Source organism: Coregonus clupeaformis, chromosome 23 (genome assembly GCF_020615455.1).
Source record: "Coregonus clupeaformis isolate EN_2021a chromosome 23, ASM2061545v1, whole genome shotgun sequence".
Lineage (NCBI taxonomy): Eukaryota > Metazoa > Chordata > Actinopteri > Salmoniformes > Salmonidae > Coregonus > Coregonus clupeaformis.
This window is the reverse complement of record NC_059214.1, coordinates 55,121,986-55,139,453: the sequence shown is the minus strand read 5'-3', so window position 1 is coordinate 55,139,453 and position 17,468 is coordinate 55,121,986. Positions and strand designations below refer to the sequence as shown.

The 17,468-nt window shown below is 43.3% G+C and overlaps 1 protein-coding gene across 1 annotated transcript in view; it reads right to left on the bottom strand.

Moving 5' to 3' along the window:
- Positions 1 to 16,122, bottom strand: part of LOC121536357 (FHF complex subunit HOOK interacting protein 1B-like) — a 109,049-nt gene extending 92,927 nt beyond the window's left edge. Inside the window, exons 1-2 of the mRNA XM_045206767.1 lie at positions 15,762 to 16,122; positions 3,758 to 3,938 (exon numbers count right to left, since the gene is read on the bottom strand). The gene's annotated coding sequence lies outside the window, so the exon portion shown is untranslated. The remainder of the gene's footprint in view (positions 1 to 3,757; positions 3,939 to 15,761) is intronic.
- Positions 16,123 to 17,468: the final 1,346 nt, after the last annotated feature.

The following is a 17,468-nucleotide window of genomic DNA, read 5'->3' as shown; positions in this document are numbered from 1 at the left end:
CTAACGTAATGCAAAAGTTCACTGCAGTTATTTACTTAAAAAAGTATCTACAAATATTCAAATTATTAAAAAAAAAACTTCAAATAAATAGTTTCAACGGTACTGACGGTATTGAAAAGCTTTTTCCAAATACCCCGGTATATGGTATATCGCCCAAGCCTACTCCAGTCCTCCCAACAACACACATTTTTGTTGTAGCCCCCAAGCACACCTTATTCAACTTGTCAACTAATCATCAAGCCATCAATTAGTTGAATCAGATTAGTTTGTCCAGGGCAACAACACAAATGTGAGGGGGTACACTGCAGTTGGGGGTATAATGCTCTACTGTTGGGGAAATCTACTGTACTATACTCTACACCATTTTTACTGTCCTCGACTGTGCTCTACACCCACATGTGAAACATAGACATCTATGATTGGTTCAGGTTTGGTTCGGTGTGGATTGGATTGGCCCAAATCTGAACCAATCATGGACATCTATGTTTGGGTCAAATCAAGACCGGTCCGGACCAAAAAGCAACATCTGTGGACGTTGAAATTAAAGCCGGTCCCGGTCATATAAAAAAATATAAAAAATAAACAACGTCTGTGTAAGTTGAAATCAAGGCAGGGCGGACTGACCCAATTTCAACGACTTTTCAAAGTCCATGTACGTCTGGTGTTGATCGGTGCTCAGTGAGTAAGGATGCTGGTTACAGTAAATGGAAAGAGAGGGGGATCATGGGTAGGTGTCAAAAAGTGAGAGAGAGCGAGAGACAGGTTGTCCAGAAATGTTTTCACACATTTGCTTTGACCACCAGACGACAGAAAAAGAAAGAAAACAGTTATGAGTTGAACGCAACAGTACACCAGTGGAACGGAGGAATGTAGCAGGTGACCCAACTGTGATTTTTAACTACTATGATTGCCCATTGTAGTCAATTCAATTGCAGTAATTCCGTTACAGATTTGGTAACAGAATTGGGTTTGAATCACTTAATTCATAAACCAAATAGATATCAGTAAAAAGTAACTAATTTTACTTGTTACTCTGTGAAATGTCATTATCCTCCCTCCTCATGAGGGAGAGAAATTAGAAAATATCTTAAAGATATTTGGGTTTTTGGTGGCGTAATTTCAAGGCACAGGGAAATATTTCTTAAACTTACACAAGGCAATAATTTTTCCAAAACGAAATATGTGTTGATATTAGTTGGCAGGGGTCTTTACTTCAACATTGTGTTTTGATGCATTTCTAATTAATTTAAAGACTTTTTCTGGTAGATGGGGAGTTTAGAGCCATATAGACTGTAGTTACGGGGAGATGGGGAGTTTAGAGCCATATAGACGGTAGTTATGGGGAGTTTAGAGCCATATAGACGGTAGTTATGGGGAGATGGGGAGTTTAGAGCCATATAGACGGTAGTTATGGGGAGATGGGGAGTTTAGAGCCATATAGACGGTAGTTATGGGGAGTTTAGAGCCATATAGACGGTAGTTATGGGGAGATGGGGAGTTTAGAGCCATATAGACTGTAGTTATGGGGAGATGGGGAGTTTAGAGCCATATAGACGGTAGTTATGGGGAGATGGGGAGTTTAGAGCCATATAGACTGTAGTTATGGGGAGATGGGGAGTTTAGAGCCATATAGACTGTAGTTATGGGGAGATGGGGAGTTTAGAGCCATATAGACGGTAGTTATGGGGAGATGGGGAGTTTAGAGAAATATAGACTGTAGTTACGGGGAGATGGGGAGTTTAGAGCCATATAGACGGTAGTTATGGGGAGATGGGGAGTTTAGAGCCATATAGACTGTAGTTATGGGGAGTTTAGAGCCATATGGACGGTAGTTACGGGGAGATGGGGAGTTTAGAGCCATATAGACTGTAGTTATGGGGAGATGGGGAGTTTAGAGCCATATAGACTGTAGTTATGGGGAGTTTAGAGCCATATAGACGGTAGTTATGGGGAGTTTAGAGCCATATGGACGGTAGTTATGGGGAGTTTAGAGCCATATAGACGGTAGTTACGGGGAGATGGGGAGTTTAGAGCCATATAGACTGTAGTTATGGGGAGATGGGGAGTTTAGAGCCATATGGACGGTAGTTACGGGGAGATGGGGAGTTTAGAGCCATATAGACGGTAGTTACGGGGAGATGGGGAGTTTAGAGCCATATAGACTGTAGTTATGGGGAGATGGGGAGTTTAGAGCCATATAGACGGTAGTTATGGGGAGATGGGGAGTTTAGAGCCATATAGACGGTAGTTATGGGGAGATGGGGAGTTTAGAGCCATATAGACGGTAGTTATGGGGAGATGGGGAGTTTAGAGCCATATAGACTGTAGTTATGGGGAGATGGGGAGTTTAGAGCCATATAGACGGTAGTTATGGGGAGATGGGGAGTTTAGAGCCATATAGACGGTAGTTATGGGGAGTTTAGAGCCATATAGACTGTAGTTACGGGGAGATGGGGAGTTTAGAGCCATATAGACTGTAGTTATGGGGAGATGGGGAGTTTAGAGCCATATAGACTGTAGTTATGGGGAGTTTAGAGCCATATGGACGGTAGTTATGGGGAGTTTAGAGCCATATAGACGGTAGTTACGGGGAGATGGGGAGTTTAGAGCCATATAGACGGTAGTTATGGGGAGATGGGGAGTTTAGAGCCATATAGACTGTAGTTATGGGGAGATGGGGAGTTTAGAGCCATATAGACGGTAGTTACGGGGAGATGGGGAGTTTAGAGCCATATGGACGGTAGTTATGGGGAGTTTAGAGCCATATAGATGGTAGTTATGGGGAGATGGGGAGTTTAGAGCCATATAGACGGTAGTTATGGGGAGATGGGGAGTTTAGAGCCATATAGACTGTAGTTACGGGGAGATGGGGAGTTTAGAGCCATATAGACGGTAGTTATGGGGAGTTTAGAGCCATATAGACGGTAGTTATGGGGAGTTTAGCGCCATATAGACGGTAGTTATGGGGAGATGGGGAGTTTAGAGCCATATAGACGGTAGTTATGGGGAGATGGGGAGTTTAGAGCCATATAGACGGTAGTTATGGGGAGTTTAGAGCCATATAGACGGTAGTTATGGGGAGATGGGGAGTTTAGAGCCATATAGACGGTAGTTATGGGGAGATGGGGAGTTTAGAGCCATATAGACTGTAGTTATGGGGAGATGGGGAGTTTAGAGCCATATAGACGGTAGTTATGGGGAGATGGGGAGTTTAGAGCCATATAGACGGTAGTTACGGGGAGATGGGGAGTTTAGAGCCATATAGACGGTAGTTACGGGGAGATGGGGAGTTTAGAGCCATATAGACTGTAGTTAGAAGAATGTACAGGCCACTCCGTCTCTCTTGGTTGATCTCTCACTCGTGACTGACGTAAAAGTAGAGAGCTTGGATAAAGACAGAGCTAGAGTGAGGAATGTCTTGTTGGCTAAGACAGGCCACATTTCACAGGAATTAAAGAGACTGAAAGTGAACATAGGAGTGATGTCTTTAATATCAGGGATGGGTTACCACAAATAACATGATCTGCTCCACCATAATCTCCATGCCCATATCATCATTCTACATTCTTTACCAGCCACTATCATTCTTCACAGAAGCAGTGTCTTGAACATTTCCTCAAACAACTCAATTTTCCAAATCACAACAACACACTGCTATACTTGGCTCAGGACGAGAGCAGAGGCTGCTGGGAGATAAAGTAGGTTTCATAGCGCCTCAGAGAGAGAGAGAGGTCCTATAAATAAAACATCATCTTACCTGAACACTCGCTCAGCGTCTGTCTGGGCTAAACCTCCATGTTGGCTCTGATCCACAGAGGGAGGAGGAGCGTCCCCTGGCTCATGGCCATAGCTGGCTGCTCCAGTCCAACACCAGCTTCTCAGGGAAGTCACCAGCGATCAGCTTAGCTCCCAACTGCTCTCCCGGGACTGAATATCAACTGGATGGATAGATAAGATAGATAGAATAGAGAGAATAGAGAGAGAGATAGAGAGATAGAGAGATAGATAAAGAGTGAGAGCGAGCGGTTATAAGCTGTGGCAAACCATTGTATTGTACTGAACTACAGGTCTAGTCTGGTGAGAAAGACAGACAGACAGCAGTGACACTGAAGGTGTACTCTGAAGGTGTACTCTGAAGGTGTACTCTGAAGGTGTACTCTGAAGGTGTACTCTTACAGCACTCTGTCTCCTTATGCTGGGCTACGACGGGCAGTGTTCGGTTTCTTCCCACTGGCGCTCCGTCCTCTGGGAGCCCCAGCCATTACCCAACAGCCTAGAGAACAACCATAGGCCCTGCTGTTCCACACAGGCTGTTTCCAAACGCAATACAAGAGGTCAGAGGTCTTCCAGCTTAATGACTGTAGGTCTGAGTAGAACAGAAGCCTCGTGTTCTGTTTTGTTCACGGTTGTTTCTTGAGCACAGGAGAGTACCTGGCGCTGACGAGGATGGCGGCCTCGCCACTAGCTCTTAGGAAACTTTGCGGTATTTTGTTTTTTTATGTATTATTTTTTTACATGATTAGCTCAGAAAGTGTTTTGTATCATTACATACAGCCGGGAAAAACTATTGGATATCAGAGCGGCGGTAACTCACCAGAACTACCAGCATTACGACCAGGAATATGACTTTACAGAAGCAGATGACTTTACGGCTCAGACACGAGACGTATGTGGCAGGGTCTACAAACAATCACGGACTACAAAAGGAAAACCAGCCACGTCGCCGACGTCTCACTTCCAGACAAGCTAAACACCTTCTTCACCCGCTTTGAGGATAACACAGTGCCACCGACGAGGCCCACTACCAAGGAATGTGGACTCTCCTACTCCGTGGTTGATGTGAGTAAGACATTTAAGCATGTTAACCCCCGCAAGGCTGCCGGCCCAGACGGCATCCCTAGCCGCGTCCTCAGAGCATGCGCAGACCAGCTGGCTCGTGTGTTTATAGACATATTCAATCTCTCCCTTTCCCAGTCTGCTGTTCCCACATGCTTCAAGATGGCCACCATTGTTCCTGTCCCCAAGAAGACAAAGGTAACTGAACTAAATGACTATCGCCCCGTAGCACTCACCTCTGTCATCATGAAGTGCTTTGAGAGACTAGTCAAGGATCATATCACCTCCACCTTACCTGACACCCTAGACCCACTTCAATTTGCTTACCGCGCCAATAGATCCACAGACGATGCAATCGCCATCACACTGCCCTATCCCATCTGGACAAGAGGAATACCTATGTAAGAATGCTGTTAATTGACTATAGCTCAGCATGCAACATCATAGTACCCTCCAAGCTCTTCATTAAGCTTGAGGCCCTGGGTCTGAACCGCGCCCTGTGCAACTGGGTCCTGGACTTCTTGACGGGCCGCCCCCAGGTGGTGAAGGTAGGAAACAACATATCAACATCTCCACTTCGCTGATCCTCAACACTGGGGCCCCACAAGGATGCGTGCTCAGCCCCCTCCTGTACTCCCTGTTCACCCATGACTGCGTGGCCAAGCACGCCTCCAACTCAAATCATCAAGTTTGCAGATGATACAACAGTAGTAGGCTTGATTATCAACAATGACGAGACCGCCTACAGGGAGGAGGTGAGGGCTCTGGGAGTGTGGTGCCGGGAAAATAACCTCTTACTCAATGTCAACAAAACAAAGGAGATAATCGTGGACTTCAGGAAACAGCAGAGGGTGCACCCCCCTATCCACATCGACGGGACCGCAGTGAGGAAGGTGGAAAGCTTCAAGTTCCTTGGCGTAAACATTACTCACAAACTGAAATGGTCCACCCACACAGACAGTGTGGTGAAGAAGGCTGAATAAATTTGGCTTGGCACCTAAAACCCTCACAAACTTTTACAGATGCACAATTGAGAGCATCCTGTCGGGCTGTATCACCGCCTGGTACGGCAACTGCACCGCCCGCAACCGCAGGGCTCTCCAGAGGGTGGTGCGGTCTGCCGAACCCATTACCGGGGGCAAACTACCCGCCCTCCAAGACACCTACAGCACCCGATGTCACAGGAAGGCCAAAAAGATCATCAAGGACACAACCACCCGAGCCACTGCCGGTTCACCCCGCTATCATCCAGAAGGCGAGGTCATTACAGGTGCATCAAAGCTGGGACCAAGAGAATGAAAAACAGCTTCTATCTCAAGGCCATCAGACTGTTAAATAGCCATCACTAGCACACTAGAGGCTGCTGCTGCCTATTGAAATCACTGGCCACTTTAAGAAATGGAACACTAGTCACTTTAATAATGTTTACATATCTTGCACTACTCATCTCATATGTATATACTGTATTCTATACTATAATATTCTACTGTATCTTAGTCCATGCTGCTCTGTCATTGCTTGTCCATATATGTATATATTCTTAAATTCCATTCCTTACTAGATGTGTGTGTATTGGGTATATGTTGTGAAATGGTTAGATATTACTTGTTAGATATTACTGCACTGTTGGAGCTAGAAGCACAAGCATTTCGCTACACCCGCAATAACATCTGCTAAACACGTGTATGTGACAAATAAAATTTGATTTGATTTAAAACCACAGCTCAGGTCAAGTCAGAGACGATGTGGGAGTGGCGTACCGTATCATTTACATTACATTTACGTAATTTAGCAGACACTCTTATCCAGAGCGACTTACAGTTAGTGAGTGCATACATTATTGTTACATTTATTTTTTATTTTTTTTTCATACCCCCCCCTTGGGAATCGAACCCACAACCCTGGCGTTGCAAACGCCATGCTCTACCAACTGAGCTACATCCCCTGCCGGCCATTGACTCCCCTACCCTAGACGACGCTGGGCCAATTGTGCGCCACCCCATGGGTCTCCCGGTCGCGGCCGGCTACGACAGAGCCTGGATTCGAACCAGGATCTCTAGTGGCACAGCTAGCACTGCGATGCAGTGCCTTAGACCACTGCGCCACTCAGTCTCTCAGTCTCTCAGTCTCTCAGTCGCTCAATATCACTTTGCCATGAACACGCACGTGCACACACAGGGAAACAAGGACATGTGTAGAGCTGGACAAAAAATCCATATCGTGATCAATTGCAAATTTTTACAATAAATTGCGATAAATTATTTTGGGGGGAGGTGCACAGTTACTCTCCATTAGCGCCCTTTTTACATCAAAGACATTGCCATAATATATCAGCCTAAGTTATTTCCAGCATATGATTTATAAGATGATATAACACAGCTACAGAAAGAGACCTGTATTTTAAACATTCATTTATTTCTGATTTCAAATGTAGTAGCATTTAAAAGCATGTTCAAGTCCATCAGTATATTGGTGTTTGGTAATTGCAGCATATTTTTTTGCTCCAAACGCAAATCAAAATGTAGGTCTATATATTTAACTTTATTACAATACAGACCGATCAAAGTATGTGAGCGGAGTTGAGCGGTTGGAAATCCAGCATCCTTTCCAACCACTCCGCTAAAAACCGCTCCACGCTCACAAAAAAATAAAAATAAAAAATCCAGCTCAAAATTCACTCCATTCATTAAGATCACAATTTAACCAACACCCATCTATTTTTGTGACTACCTGGACCTACCATTTGGTTTTTGAAGTATTGAAATCAAACCATATGATTTGAATGAAAAGTATTTTAATAAACATGAAAAAGGTGACTGAGAAGCGCTCATCATTTCAGATACAGATACATTTCAGGTTACATGTCGTATTAAACAGAATATAAACACTCTACATAGGTCAGGAGCCAGACAGGGAGCCTAAGAAGGAACGAATATTCATTATTTAGCCTATATTATTTCAAGGCTATAGCCTACAAAGAAATACAATGTGAAGCATTTGCGAGAGCGACACTAGTCTGGCAGGGACATAAAGGGCTAAGCATTTAAACAACATTTTGTTGTATTAAATTATTATAGTCTATAAATTGCACATATAGGCTGTGACTTACTTAAGAGTAACCATCGTGCATTCGTGATACATGTCTTTTCAGATTTCACAATGATTCGTTAGTTGTGGACACTACATCACCACACTCCCTCGCTTGCTCTTGGTCCTCATCTTTGTAAGTCACCTTGATTTAGCACCTGTGTGTTTTTATTCGTTTCTTTATGAAAATATTTAGCGAACTCCATGACGCTAGCTAAAGCAAAGGGCTATTAGCAGCACACAAGTAGACTACAAATGCATGCTGGGCCGGGCACGCCCTGAGCTCCTGAAGTGAGCGCTACTGGAGTGAAATCGGAGCAGGCGATAAGGCCGACTCTCCAGCCTTTGGGAAACTCGCTCCACGATCCAGTCAAATTGGGCACGCTCCACTCCTTGCTCCACTCCTCGCTCCACTCCGCTCACATACTCTAATACCGATGGCAAGGTGAAGTCGATGGCCAAAACACTGCAACCTCGTCCATCGATTTAGGTTGGTGGCTTTTGCAACGTTTGCCCCACTGTCCTTTGTGACGCACACCTGCTTCTCTTCTGGCTGATGCCTGGCCGCTAGCGAGTCCTGCAGCCCCCCGGGCCTGGGCTATTATCTCCCCGGTGGGGTCCTCTGGAAAGCAAGCAGTCTGCAAGCACCTGCCGCGCAGCTTCCATTCGGCATGGATGTAGTGCAGTGTCAATGACATTTAGGGCTCCAGATGTTGTCGTGAAATAGTGATCCTGTTTCAGCTCCCATGCTATTTTGGCATGGCGTTTCTTGTACATGGCATTTTGTATTTCTTGTCCAGAGTGTGAACCACCATCTTGGACCCACTTTGTTCCAACTGTTGAATTTTGTGCCACGTCTTTTGCGATGTGGTACGTTATGGCATCTGTTACTTCATTCCATAAGTGAGTGTGTTGCGTTGGGAGTTGTGTGTGCAGACCATTCCGTAATGGATTGAGCAACTGGGCTTTGTCCTTGTCATGATGCTTGTTGGCCTCTGCCTCATTCACAATCGCCATGCTTTATTACATGCCTGTGTTTCAAATGAATAAGTTGCTTGTGTTTCCTCGAGTGGTTCCTCTAGTTGTGCGACAGTTCAAGCAAACTGTCCAACTCTGCTCCATGTCACTAGGTTTATAACACACTGCTCCATGTCACTAGGTTTATAACACTCTGCTCCATGTCACTAGGTTTATAACACTCTGCTCCATGTCACTAGGTTTATAACACTCTGCTCCATGTCACTAGGTTTATAACACACTGCTCCACGTCACTAGGTTTATAACACTCTGCTCCACGTCACTAGGTTTATAACACTCTGCTCCACGTCACTAGGTTTATAACACTCTGCTCCACGTCACTAGGTTTATAACACACTGCTCCACGTCACTAGGTTTATAACACTCTGCTCCATGTCACTAGGTTTATAACACTCTGCTCCATGTCACTAGGTTTATAACACTCTGCTCCATGTCACTAGGTTTATAACACTCTGCTCTATGTCACTAGGTTTATAACACTCTGCTCCATGTCATTAGGTTTATAACACTCTGCTCCATGTCACTAGGTTTATAACACTCTGCTCCATGTCACTAGGTTTATAACACTCTGCTCCATGTCACTAGGTTTATAACACTCTGCTCCATGTCACTAGGTTTATAACACTCTGCTCCATGTCACTAGGTTTATAACACTCTGCTCCATGTCACTAGGTTTATAACACACTGCTCCATGTCACTAGGTTTATAACACTCTGCTCCACGTCACTAGGTTTATAACACTCTGCTCCACGTCACTAGGTTTATAACACTCTGCTCCATGTCACTAGGTTTATAACACTCTGCTCCATGTCACTAGGTTTATAACACTCTGCTCCACGTCACTAGGTTTATAACACTCTGCTCCATGTCACTAGGTTTATAACACTCTGCTCCATGTCACTAGGTTTATAACACTCTTCTCCATGTCACTAGGTTTATAACACTCTGTCTCACTCTGCTCCATGTCACTAGGTTTATAACACTCTGCTCCATGTCACTAGGTTTATAACACTCTGCTCCACGTCACTAGGTTTATAACACTCTGCTCCATGTCACTAGGTTTATAACACTCTGCTCCATGTCACTAGGTTTATACCACACTGCTCCACGTCACTAGGTTTATAACACTCTGCTCCATGTCACTAGGTTTATAACACTCTGCTCCACGTCACTAGGTTTATAACACTCTGCTCCATGTCACTAGGTTTATAACACTCTGCTCCATGTCACTAGGTTTATAACACTCTGCTCCATGTCACTAGGTTTATAACACTCTGCTCCATGTCACTAGGTTTATAACACTCTGCTCCATGTCACTAGGTTTATAACACTCTGCTCCATGTCACTAGGTTTATAACACACTGCTCCACGTCACTAGGTTTATAACACACTGCTCCACGTCACTAGGTTTATAACACTCTGCTCCACGTCACTAGGTTTATAACACTCTGCTCCATGTCACTAGGTTTATAACACTCTGCTCCATGTCACTAGGTTTATAACACTCTGCTCCATGTCACTAGGTTTATAACACTCTGCTCCATGTCACTAGGTTTATAACACTCTGCTCCATGTCACTAGGTTTATAACACTCTGCGCCATGTCACTAGGTTTATAACACTCTGCTCCACGTCACTAGGTTTATAACACTCTGCTCCACGTCACTAGGTTTATAACACTCTGCTCCACGTCACTAGGTTTATAACACTCTGCTCCACGTCACTAGGTTTATAACACTCTGCTCCATGTCACTAGGTTTATAACACTCTGCTCCATGTCACTAGGTTTATAACACTCTGCTCCATGTCACTAGGTTTATAACACTCTGCTCCATGTCACTAGGTTTATAACACTCTGCTCCATGTCACTAGGTTTATAACACTCTGCTCCATGTCACTAGGTTTATAACACTCTGCTCCATGTCACTAGGTTTATAACACTCTGCTCCATGTCACTAGGTTTATAACACTCTGCTCCATGTCACTAGGTTTATAACACTCTGCTCCATGTCACTAGGTTTATAACACTCTGCTCCATGTCACTAGGTTTATAACACACTGCTCCATGTCACTAGGTTTATAACACTCTGCTCCATGTCACTAGGTTTATAACACTCTGCTCCATGTCACTAGGTTTATAACACACTGCTCCATGTCACTAGGTTTATAACCAATATAACCCGAACAACCGACACAGCATCCTTCTTTGGCAGTAATTGTTCTTGAATTTCTGGGACTGCATTTTCTTAGTCTCTTTTCAATTTCCCCCACTAATGAACGAGGCAGCATAACGCAATATGAGCTGGAGGCAGCATAACGCAATGTGAGCTGGAGGCAGCATAACGCAATTTGAGCTGGAGGCAACATAACGCAATATGAGCTGGAGGCAGCATAACGCAATGTGAGCTGGAGGCAGCATAACGCAATGTGAGCTGGAGGCAGCATAACGCAATGTGAGCTGGAGGCAGCATAACGCAATGTGAGCTGGAGGCAGCATAACGCAATGTGAGCGTGAGGCAGCATAATTGTTTGAAACCTGAATGTTTTACTTTACTTAAAATAATGAGGCATGTCTTACCTTGCTTCAAAGTAGCCTAGCCAAAATCCATCCGTAGAAACGTGGAGGCAATTATTTTATAAAGACTTCCATTTACATTGTACATTTTAGTCATTTAGCAGACGCTCTTATCCAGAGCAATTTACAGTTAGTGAGTGCATACATTTTCATACTGGCCCCCCGTGGGAAACGAACCCACAACCCTGGCATTGCAAGCGCCATGCTCTACCAACTGAGCTACAGGGGACCTTCCTCATGCCATTAACCAGCATTTCTCTCCTGTTCTATTGGTTTTCATATCAACTTTATTTCCTTGTCCAGAAGCCAAAGGCACAATCCCAGTCATATTAGCAACCCAATCCTAGTTGTTGCATCTTTAGATTCCCCCTCTTTCTAAGTTTCTAACTGAGATTTCTCTCTGTCAAAACTGCTCGCATTAGGTTTAGAACGGTGTTTTCCACAAATTGCATTTTGCAAATGTTTGAAATTGACGTTTTATTAGCTGCTTCATTACAGGAGTTGCATGTTCAATAACAGGAAACATGCAACAATATCAAGCCTATCATCTTACAGTTCAAAGGGCCACTAAGCTCTTAATGAAAAAGGTCTGGTCCTTGTATGCATGCATAGTACCAGAGAGGAAGAGGCAAAGCTAGAGGTTTCACGCTCACCAAAATCTGTCCAAAATAAGCCCAATATGTTTCCAATGTTGGGACGGAAACATAAGCATCTTGTCATTATATACAGATCTCTAATAGTGTTTTCTGTTGGTCACGTCATTTTACTGTTTGGAAAAAATGTACCCGATTGTTGACCGGTTAATGAGGGTCCGTTAGTCGGCAGCAAAATATACCGCAATTAGCATGCCTAATAACAAGGTCTTTCATTTCCTTCCCAGCACCTTATGCATCAATTAGCATGTTTACATGCACACTATTAATTTGATATTAAACTGAATATGGCAGTAGGCAGAGTATCGATTTAGTCATGTAAACACCATCTGCCTATCTTAATGGGTGTAAGGTTATAATCAGAGTAAGCAATAGCATACGCCGATTAAAACACCTGGTTTTCTGAGCAATCTTTTGAATGATTAGGACACGTAAACCCTTTAATTCACCGGGCATTGCAATGTGTGTCTGTCATTGAGGAACTAGCCTATACAAAAACACAACATTACACTGATTCTTCACTAGGCTGAGGCAGTCAGTGAGAGTAGATGGAAGGAAATCAAGGCCGGTCCGAACTCAAACTGTACAAAAACCTTCCTGAACGGCTAACAATCTACAGTCGTTGAATCCAGGCGCGTTTCAGAGATCGTTCCTCCTGTTGTATTTTTTCTTGCTTGGTTGTACAACATGACATAATCAACTCATAGCCAGAGCTCCCACAGAGCACCTTATAACCAGGGGCCGACTGTAGCCCTGTCCCATGGCATAACGTATGTTCCCTGTTCTTTATAAAGCTGACGAGTAGCTAAACTAAGCTTAAGGCTCAACATTTCTGACAAAACAATAAAAAGTCAACTTTTCAATCCCCGGGCTAATGTCGGTAAATACCAATAAGCTTGGAGGTCTGCCATGGCAGAACTATGTAACCGGTTAAAGACAATTACTCCACCTTATATGTAACCGGGGGGGTATTTTCAGGTCACATTCTTCAGTGCCATAAAAGTCTAAGTTGAGCTCAAAGTCCACCTGCTAAGATCCCAACACTGGAACACAGGAGATAACGCTGCACATACACAATAAGGTGTAGCCAATAAAGACAAAGGTCAGTTATGAGTAAAAATAACTAAATCTTTAAACCGTTCTGTGGACATAGACAGAGCAGAAATTAGACGTTAGCCTGCCTGACCCACAGTGAGAGGCCTTTATAGGATCTCTAGTTAGGTTGGGCTCTACTGTTGCTCTTTATAGGATCTCTAGTTAGGTCGGGCTCTACTGTTGCTCTTTATAGGATCTCTAGTTAGGTCGGGCTCTACTGTTGCTCTTTATAGGATCTCTAGTTAGGTCGGGCTCTACTGTTGATCTTTATAGGATCTCTAGTTAGGTCGGGCTCTACTGTTGCTCTTTATAGGATCTCTAGTTAGGTCGGGCTCTACTGTTGATCTTTATGGGATCTCTAGTTAGGTCGGGCTCTACTGTTGATCTTTATAGGATCTCTAGTTAGGTTGGGCTCTACTGTTGCTCTTTATGGGATCTCTAGTTAGGTCGGGCTCTACTGTTACTCTTTATGGGATCTCTAAGAGCGTCTATATTCTGTCAAGAGAATGAGAGAGAATATGAGAGAGAGAGAGAATGAGAAAGGAAGAGAGAATGAGAAAGCAAGAGAGAGAGAATGAGAGCGAGAGAGAGAATGAGAATGAGAGCGAGAGAGAGAATGAGAGGGAGAGAGAGAATGAGAGCGAGAGAGAGAATGAGAGCGAGAGAGAGAATGAGAGCGAGAGAGAGAATGAGAGAGAGAGAGAGAGAGAGAGAGAGAGAGAGAGAGAGAGAGAGAGAGAGAGACTGGGTGAAGAGGCTAGATATGATTCTGCTACGATCCAGCAGGCCTCAGGCAGTGTCAGGTCCCAGAGAGGGAGTCTATCTATGACGTTCTCAGACATCCCACACACACACCAGTCCTATAGACTCAGTGAAAGCTATGTAATGCTCACAAATGGCCAGATAGCATGTGGGGGTAGGGAAGAGATTCTCATGAGAGGCTAACTGACCAGTCATGTTTGTTGAACTCCGTGCCTGCATCTGAAATGGCACCCTATATAGTGCACTCCTTTTGACCAGGGCCCATAAGGTTCTGGTCAAAAGTAGTGCACTACATAACTTAGGGAATAGTGTGCCATTTCAGTCGCAACCTGTGTCTCTCTCCCTCTGCCAGCTGGTCTGGCCACAGGAAGATGTGTATCCGTAATAAATTATTGAGTGGCAAGCCAGCCACCATTGCTCAGCCTGTCATGTCAAGTCCATCTCAAGAAAGAACCCCCTGACCTGGACGGCTTAGCCATGGTTCAAATGTTCTCAATACCAACTTAAAATTTGCTGACTAATTATAAATCAGATCCAGAATAATTTCGGGGTCTGTGCCAGTGGTGGCGTTTATTAAAGTAGACACAGGAACGTAATGCAAGCTGCTACACTCTGAAAACGATGAAGGCTAGCTAGAAAGGCTAGCACCGGGTCGTGCTGCTGCGTGCGGCTAGGGAACGCTGACCTGTTCACCGGACGTGCTACCTTGTCCCGGACCTGCTGTCTCGACCTCTGAATGCCCGGCTATGAAAAGCCAACTGACATTTACTCCTGAGGTGCTGACCTGTTGAACCCTCTACAACCACTGTGATTATTATTTGACCCTGCTGGTCATCTGTGAACGTTTGATCATCTTGAAGAACAATCTGGCCTTAAATGGCCATGTACTGTTATAATCTCCATCCGGCACAGCCAGAAGGGGACCAGAGACTGGTTCCTCTCTGGGTTTCTTCCTAGGGTTCCTGTCTTTCTATGGAGTTTTTCCTAGCCACCGTGCTTCTACATTTTGACATTTTAGTCATTTAGCAGACGCTCTTATCCAGAGCGACCTCAGTTAGTGAGTGCATACATACATCTGTATTGCTTGCTGTTTGGGGTTTCAGGCTGGGTTTCTGTATAGCACTTTGTGACATCTGCTGATGTAAAAAGTGCTTTATAAATACATTTGATTGATTGATTGAATAGAGCATACACTCAAAAGTGTAGATCGTGTAAGCTACAACATCCTCAACCAACCTTCACATGATGCAGGTCGCAGATTAATAAATTAGATTAGACATTTGATCGATATGCGTTTAGAATCCTTAAAAAAAAAGATTTTTTATACAATTCATCCCAATCCTAAAATAACCATCAACAACCTACCTTACTAGCTAGTTAACTAGCCAATAATTGGCTAAGCTAACTAACCAGCTAGCTCGTTTCAGCATTGCTGACGTTAGCAATTACAATAATTGGTCAATTGTGATAGCTACACATTTCAAAACTAGATAAACTCCCAACGTTAATATAAGCAACAGTAACATTTAAGGCAATATTTTAGAAACTAGTGTCATGCCTGCTGGTCGTTTGCATAACATCTGTCACGTAATGCATTCATATTGGTGATGTGTGTTAGTGGTGTATATCTACAAAAATATATAAATACAATGTGTAGTTAACGTTAGCAAGCGAAATGACAGTCAAAGTATTTCATCTGACCAGCCAAATACTCACCGGGTAGGTTTGCAGTATTTTCCCCCAAAAAACGCTAAACTGCTGTGCTGTGGAGCAGTGATTTCCACAGAATAACTTCGCTAGCTAGCTAGCCAAAATGCTAATTTAACAATTTCCTATTCAGGAAAATTCCAGTCATTCGACCAGGAGTGTACAGTAAGAATTGAGACAACCCTATAAAAAAACGTAGCTTAGCTACTCACGGACGCAAAGAAGATCGCCTATGAATTTGTATAATTTGTCGCATAGGTTATTCCTGTGGACAACAACAAACCATTTTCTGATTTCACAATCACTCTTTCTGTTCGCTACCTACTTGAATTCCTCTCACACTCCCTGTGTGAAGCTGGCTACAATAAGGATCAGATAGCTACAATAGGGGAATTTGCTCTTCGCCTTCAAAATAAAACGCCACAATTGAAAGTGATTCAAACGGATACAAATAATGGAATCACACCATATTTGGACTAGACAAGGTCTGAACGTTGTTATATAAATTCAACAAAAAACACGATAATTAGTTAATTTGAAAAGAAAAAATCAGTTGAAATTGCACTGTGGATGTATTAGACTGCGTAATTGAATTGGGGGCATACTTATACACACTGTTCAGCCAAACCTATGGATTGTGCACCCATGAAATGGGATATCAGCCTACTCAGAGACATTCACAGAACACATGTGTAGAGTTGACCTCTTATTGCAGGACTTTGACTGTGGGAACTCACCTTTCCAGTCAGTATATTGTGTGTATTGGACATTCATATTGCACTGCGCACTTGTTTAATTGTCCTCATTACATGTAGTGAAACAAAACCACTCATGGTCTGGAAAGTTCTCTACTGTTGACAGATTTAAACAAACAGTATTGGAATCACCATGGTCACAACCATAAACTCCATCTGTCTGAAAGATTATGTTTATTTTTGTTTTTTTTGTTGTTGTTTTTTTTGGGGGGTAGATCAGCTTAATATTGCAGATAGATTGTAACTTCCATCAATGTAATTGTCTGCATCACTTCCAATCCCCCATGTTTTTTTATATATATATATTCCCCTTTATTACTTTCCAACCCCGCCACCCTTTCCCTACTTGGGGTAAATTAGTGAACAACAATGCCCAGGCCTCTACTTCCAGCTTATACTTACTATCTACATTTTATGGACACAGTCAATTTTACAATAATTCTATTTTGTTTGTTTTTTTCTCCTGAACTTCTTGTACTCTCAACCTCTCCGATCATTTTCATGATGTCCATCCGGTTTGCTTCTATATGCCATATCTTTCTAACTGTGCTCTTTCCCAAAAGCTCCCAACATACAACCTATATACTTATTATGGACACAGTATGCTTACATTATTAGTTATCTTGTTATTATTTGTTGTTAGTTGTTATTAGTCCCATCATTCAACTCCATTCAACACCTCCCATCTATCTCTTAACACCATCCATATTGGATTTCTATTTGCCATATATTTTTCAACTGTACTGTGATGTTTTACAAAAGTTCTGAACCTTTCTATTCTCATTGTTTCTACAGATTGTGAATTAAAAATAAACATTTTTGCTAAAAGCATTATTATATTATTGATCGATTGACTATGACTTTTCAGATCACCCAGTAATGCTATCTGCAAGGTTAGCTCCAGGTAAATATTGCAATCCTTTAGCCATTCCTGGACCTGTGTCCAAAAACAAGCTACAAA